The 6,257-nt window shown below is 41.5% G+C and overlaps 1 protein-coding gene across 1 annotated transcript in view; it reads left to right on the top strand.

Annotated features, from left to right (window-relative positions):
* Positions 1 to 5,045, top strand: part of LOC307224541 (uncharacterized protein) — a gene marked incomplete at its 5' end in the record, with an annotated part of 127,428 nt that extends 122,383 nt beyond the window's left edge. The window contains one exon of the mRNA XM_079991466.1: positions 4,881 to 5,045. The remainder of the gene's footprint in view (positions 1 to 4,880) is intronic.
* Positions 5,046 to 6,257: the final 1,212 nt, after the last annotated feature.

Here is a 6,257-nt window from a genome sequence, read left to right on the forward strand (position 1 = left end):
AGTGTATACATAGTCTATGATACCACTAGGGCTTCAGAAAAGGACAACAAAACCTCCTCAGGGTGGAAAAGAAGTGGTGCAATGTGCTCCTTTTATGCCACTCTTATGGTTCAGTTTGAAAGCACATAAAAGTGCAAGTAGATAAATAGGTACCATTCCGGCGGGAAGGTAAACAGCGTTTCCATGCGCTGCTCTGGTTCGCCAGAAGCAGCTTAGTCATGCTGGCCACATGACCCAGAAGCTGTACGCCGGCTCCCTCGGCCTATAGAGCAAGATAAACACCGCAACCCCAGAGTCGTCCGCTACTGGACCTAATGGTCAGGGGTACCTTTACCTTTACTTTTACCTATGGTTCAGTATGTATCTCCATTTCCATCTCTATTTAGAGCAGGAGGGGGAATTGCTGGCCCTGGGGCAATTCCCTCTCCTACTCTAAATCCCTGAAGAAGGGGAGTTGGACTCCCAGGTCATGACAGATACCTAGGAGTGGTGGCATGTGGTTTGAAGACAGGACTGTGTTTTCCCTTATCTACCGTGTTGCCCTCAGTTGCACTGGAAGATGCTATCAGTATCAACTACCAGTCTATTCAGCTTCTATGGCTAAAATGGGGCTCAATTTGTACTTAACCTCAGGCAGTAAGATGTGCTGAGCAAGTCACAGCTTCCAGAGTGCTCCAGATCTTGCTCATTGCTTTGTGACGTTTTAGTTGTTCCTAATCAAGATTCTAATTAGGGCCTTTTGATTTTTCTCTCCCTAATGGATGAATGATACTTATATATTTCATGATTGTAAGTGCTTTGTGGCAGGACCCTATGCTCCCAATTTATAGTAAGCACTGTGTTCATGACTGCACAATGATGGCGATGATAAAATACGAATTGTAATGAGAAAAAAATATTTTACAATGTTTCAGTTATTGCTTTTAGCTGCCTTTGGGTGCTTTTTGAAAGACAGTTAAAAGTTACTTAATAAGTAATTTAATATTAAAACCAGCATATTCTTGATCAAAGTTATTTTCCCCTTCCTAAACATACACATACAGTGATAATGTTGTGTATGCTAGTGAGTCACACTAGCACAGGCATAGGCAAACTCAGCTCTCCATATGTTTTGGGACTACAACTCTCATCATCCCTGACCACTGGTCCTGTTAGCTAGGGATGATGGGCGTTGTAGTCCCAAAACATCTGGAGGGCCAAGTTTGTCTATACCTGCACTAGCACTTTCAGGCCTGATTTGGTTCTTTCCAGTTCCTGATTACTGGGCGTAACTTTTGTCTCAGTCTAGTTACATTGCAATAATGTAAGGTTGTGTTTGAAGTCCTGGGCATGTATTGTTTTCTCCCTAAACCCAACACAAGATATATAGTGACCACATTCACACTATATAAAATACTATAATAACCTCTATAAGCAGTCAAGGGTTCACCCACATACCTCTGGGAGCTGTAGTTTATTAAAGGTCGCTGAGAGCTGTTAGGAGACCTCTATTCCCCTCCCAGAGTTACAATTTACAGAGTAGTTTAACCATCAATCTCTCTTCACAGAGAACTCTCAGAAATGTAACTCTGTGATAGGGGCCTCTCAGCACCTTTAACAACCTACAGCTCCCATAATTCTTTGGGGGAAGCCACGACTGTTTAAGTGGTATCATACCACTTTATGGACTTAATGAAACTAATGTTTCTTCTCCCTCCATCATGGTTCCATTGCTCTAGATTTGGGTGGTTTTAGGATATGTAACATAGCAAGTGCCCCCTCTTAGCATGCATTTCTGTGAGTTTTATATATTTCAAATGTCATGAATATGATTCCATTGTTATCTCTTGAATCTCAATAAAATGTCATAGTAGTGTGTTGGTGTATAAATCTGGTGGATATTGCAATACTTTCTGAAGGTAGTTCAGATTATGATCATAAAAAATATTACCGAGCAAGAAATTGACCCCCCCCCCCAACTTTTGTATCATCCATTCAAAGATCTCCTCATGCATGTTAAGCCTCTCAACTAGGTAGTAGTAGAGTGACATATAAGATTATTTTCAAACTGCTCAGTATTATTGATCTTTAAAAGTTTTAGGTCCTCAATATACATTCAAGGAGATTTTAAAGAATTCTGTTAAATAACATTTTCTGTTAAAACTGCAGATAAAATTTAAAGCATCTCTCATGTGCATTATAAGTAATTCACAATGACAGAATTAACTTTCTTTCCTCAAGAAATCTAATAAGCAGCCAGCAAAATGAATTCTGGCAACAGCAGATTTGAAAAAGAAATCAACTTTCATAAAAGTTATTGATCTCCATAACCAGGGCTCTGTACTTGGGAGAGCAACAGGCACAAGAGCAGGGCTTTTATCAGAAACAGTTTTATTGAGAATGTAAACAAAATGGCAGTTTAATGGTTTTCAATAAAGGTTGCCCCAAAGACAGGAGAGGAAAAGGAAACACTATAGTGGGATGGGTAGCTCACACACCAGTTGTGGATGGCGCCAGAAGTTCTACTCAGAGTATATCCATGAAATGAATAAACCTAAGTTAGTCATGTTCATTAATTTCAGTGGATCTACCATGAGTAGGAGTAGGAGTAATGTTGGACACAACCCAGAGCCAGACCACCCATGAGGCAAGGTGAGGGGACTGCCTTTGGTGGCAGGATCCACAGGGGCAGCAGATCTGGCCTTCAAGGAATGTATTACCCACTGCTGCTGCTGTCGTGGCAGCAACAGCTGTGGCGTGCTCCTTGGAGGCTAAATCTACCCCCCTCTTTGTTCCTGATGTAGATCTTCACTCACCTCTTCTTCCCTGGCTGGTGGAGAGGCACCATTTTGTGTGTGTTGGGCCGGCCCTGATACAACCCAATGACATGTGGTCAATTTTTCCGTCAAGAAAAATGCTACAGAATCTTTTAATGTCAGTATGAATGGCAATATCACTGTATGTTGGACTGCAGAAACCGTTAGTCAATCTACCAGTATGACAAGCATATAAAGGCTGTCATACGCTCATTCCTGGGAAAGTGGAGATGTTTGCAATCTACTGCCATCAGTGGCCCAGCATTTAATAGGATTAATCATAAATACTCCACACACTTGCAATCAGTCATTCCATATTCAGCTGCTGAAAAAACATCTCCTTCATTCAAGGCCTCGTCAGTTCAGGGTCAGTTTGAAAATATCTAGGTCACATTCTGCCTTCTTGAGCAGATCTTTGCCAGCTTGTGAAGTAAAATGTTCAGTCTGCCATGGAAATGCATGACACTTCAAAAATTACACTGCTCAGTGACTGAAGGATGCAAAGCACAAGCTGTCACTCTGTTTCCATGGTCTAGTGTGCCTGGGATTTGTTTGGGTTTTGGTTTGCCGTGGATATTTTTTTTCTTAGACCTTTCACCTATGCCAATATTACCACAGGAGTTATTTCAGAACCTCTATCAGCACACAGAATGGGAGAGTGCATAAATATTAGGAAGCAGCCACACAATAAATGGAAACAAATATTGGTGCAAGCATCCAATATACTTCTAGATGTTGGGTTTCCCCCCCTCCTTATCCCTCTAGCCAAAGGCATCATTTTGAAGAGCTATTGCTCAGCGATAGACATGCATGCTTTGTATGCTGAAAGTCCCAGGTTCAATCCCTGGCATATCTAGTTAAAAAAACATCTGGATGACTTTGTTCCCTGAAACACCACTGCCAGTCAGAGAAAGCAATGTTAGGCATGACCTTGTAAAGATGGTTTCCTATGCAATGAGGCTTCTATGCAAGGGTGCACCTGCAACTGCCTTTTAGCCCTGGAAATCAGAAGCAATTTGGGTGCCTAGAGGCACGTGTGTGTATGTGGAAGTGCACATGTGTGAATCAGGCCACATATTGATAAAGAAGAAATTAGCAAGACAAACATCTTTGTTGATGTTTCGGAGAGATACTAGGAGAGTTGAAATGGCTGCCTTTACATATACATTCAATTCATGGAGGCAGGGGGAGAGACTTTGCCTGTTGGCCCTGCCCCCACTGTCATATGCATAGCTGTCAACTTTCTCCTTTTCTTGCGAGGAATCCTATTTGGAATAAGGGAATTTCCCTTTAAAAAAGGGAAATGTTGACAGCTATGGTCATATGCTGTACTATCTTCTGACATGCATGTATTCATCACAGCATGTGAAAGAGGAGCCTACCTCCTCAATTTCAAACTTTGCACTGAATATATAAATTTCAGGAGGTGGGGCTAGTGGGGGGTAGAGCTAGAGGACATGATGTCTTACATCTCTTTTCTGTGTATGTGGCGTATTCAGTAGTAGAAGTAGTAGTAGTAAGAGTTTTAAAATGTATATCCTGCTCTTTCTCCCAGAGGAGCCCAAGGTGGCAAACACACAAGTGACAAAACAAAACATTGAAAACCAATTCAAATACACATGCAAACTGTATAAAAGTTACTGTATTCCACTGTTCCATGCGCCATTCCCCTCACTAACAAGTGTCAAGGGCTGCATTGAAATGTTTAATAAATGTCCTTTTGTCCCAGAGCCAGGATTATTAATTGCTCTCCCAGGGTTACCCACACGAACTGTTTTCCTGATCTTCAATCCTGTTTGCATTACTTCCTTAGAAAATGGGAATGAAGAGCTGTGTATACACCATACATTTAAAGCACTTTTAAAGCACATTGCTTCCCCAAAGATTCTCAAAAACTCAAGTTTACCCCTCACAGTGCTACAGCTTCCGGAACCCTGAACAAATCTCAGTTCCCAGGATTCTTGGGGGAAGTCACATGCTTTTAGATGAGCTATAAATGTATGGCGTGTATGTAGCCTTAGTGACTTATCTCAGAAGGTTTTGGACAGAATATATGAGATGATTAAATATCACTTTCCTTTTTAGGTAAGGGGGGAAATATACATTCATTTCCTCTGAGTACATTGCTTTATTAACTTAGAAGATTAGCAATACTGCAAAATCAGTGTTGGGAGGACACGACTGCAGTGAAAAGCAATCTTCTTTAACCTGTAATCACAGGAGATTATGACACTAATTGAAATGGAACAAGTAAGTAGGGGCCAGAGATATGTAAACTGTTGATTGTACCCAACCAAGTTCTCCTCAGAGTAGACCTGCTGTAATGAATTGACCTGAGATATTCATGGGCATTAATTTACATGGGTCTGTTCTTAGTATGACTAATGTTGAATGCAAGCCTGTAACTTCACCTACCCAGTGAACATGCCACTTTTAAATTAAAAAGACTTGCTATTATCTGGGGCAGCATGGAAAATAAATAAGGTGACAATTTCAACCCATTTTTTAAGAATACATATTTTCATATTTAATCCCCAGCTGGAATCTTTGCTGCCTGCCACAGCTGCAGCCAAGTCATCTTCTGTCATCCCTGGGTGAATAGGATGTCATACCTGTTGCTTTTGGAAGTGAACCTGGAAATTGTCTTTATTGTCCTTTCCTTTTATGGTTGAGGGCTCATGCTTACAGGCTGGATAATGCCTTGCTTAATGTCACACACAGCTAAATCGCTACTGACTGATCTCTGCTTCATGTAAATGGCTTTGCAGCAGAGTTATTTATTGCGAGGAAGCGACGAATGACTCCTGTTTGACCAGTGAATTGACTCCACTGCAGTGTTCACAGCAGGTCCAGTGAACCACTAATGGGTTGTTTGCTGCAGGGAGCCCAAAGTATTTTGACACCTGAGGCAAAATCTGTTGCCTGAGGCAGACTGCTTTGCCCTGTTCGATAGAAAGGCCGGCACTTGTTCATTAGTGTGTTTTGTTGCAGCTGAGGGTCAGACAGTTCCTTCAGATGCCTTTATTGGAAAACATACAAGCTGAAAGCTAACTGCTTTGAATGGACCCACCCCACTTCTTTTGAGCTATGAGACATTAGCATGTGAAAGGAAGCTTGTGGAAGGAAGTTTGTGGCATTTTATAATATTTGAGTTTGTTTTTCACGCATTCGCTGAGCATAGGTGGAGGCACAGTTTAAACAGACAGCCAGAGCCACTGCTTTCATCATATTTCCAGAGAGGCAACCACCACCCCAAGATACAGTTTAGCTTGCAGAGTCCCAAAACTCACACCTCTCTCTTTTGCTTTCTCTGCATCTCACTTGAGAGTTGCTTTTCTATGGTTTCTTTTTACACTCTGACCTAGCAGGGAGTGAGTATTGGAATGGGTGACTGTCAATTTCCTCCCCCAATTTTTCCAATCTTAAATTCAGTTTTCCACATGTTCACATCAGTTTGTGATA

Source organism: Podarcis cretensis, assembly GCF_951804945.1.
Source record: "Podarcis cretensis genome assembly, chromosome: 9".
Classification (NCBI taxonomy): domain Eukaryota; kingdom Metazoa; phylum Chordata; class Lepidosauria; order Squamata; family Lacertidae; genus Podarcis; species Podarcis cretensis.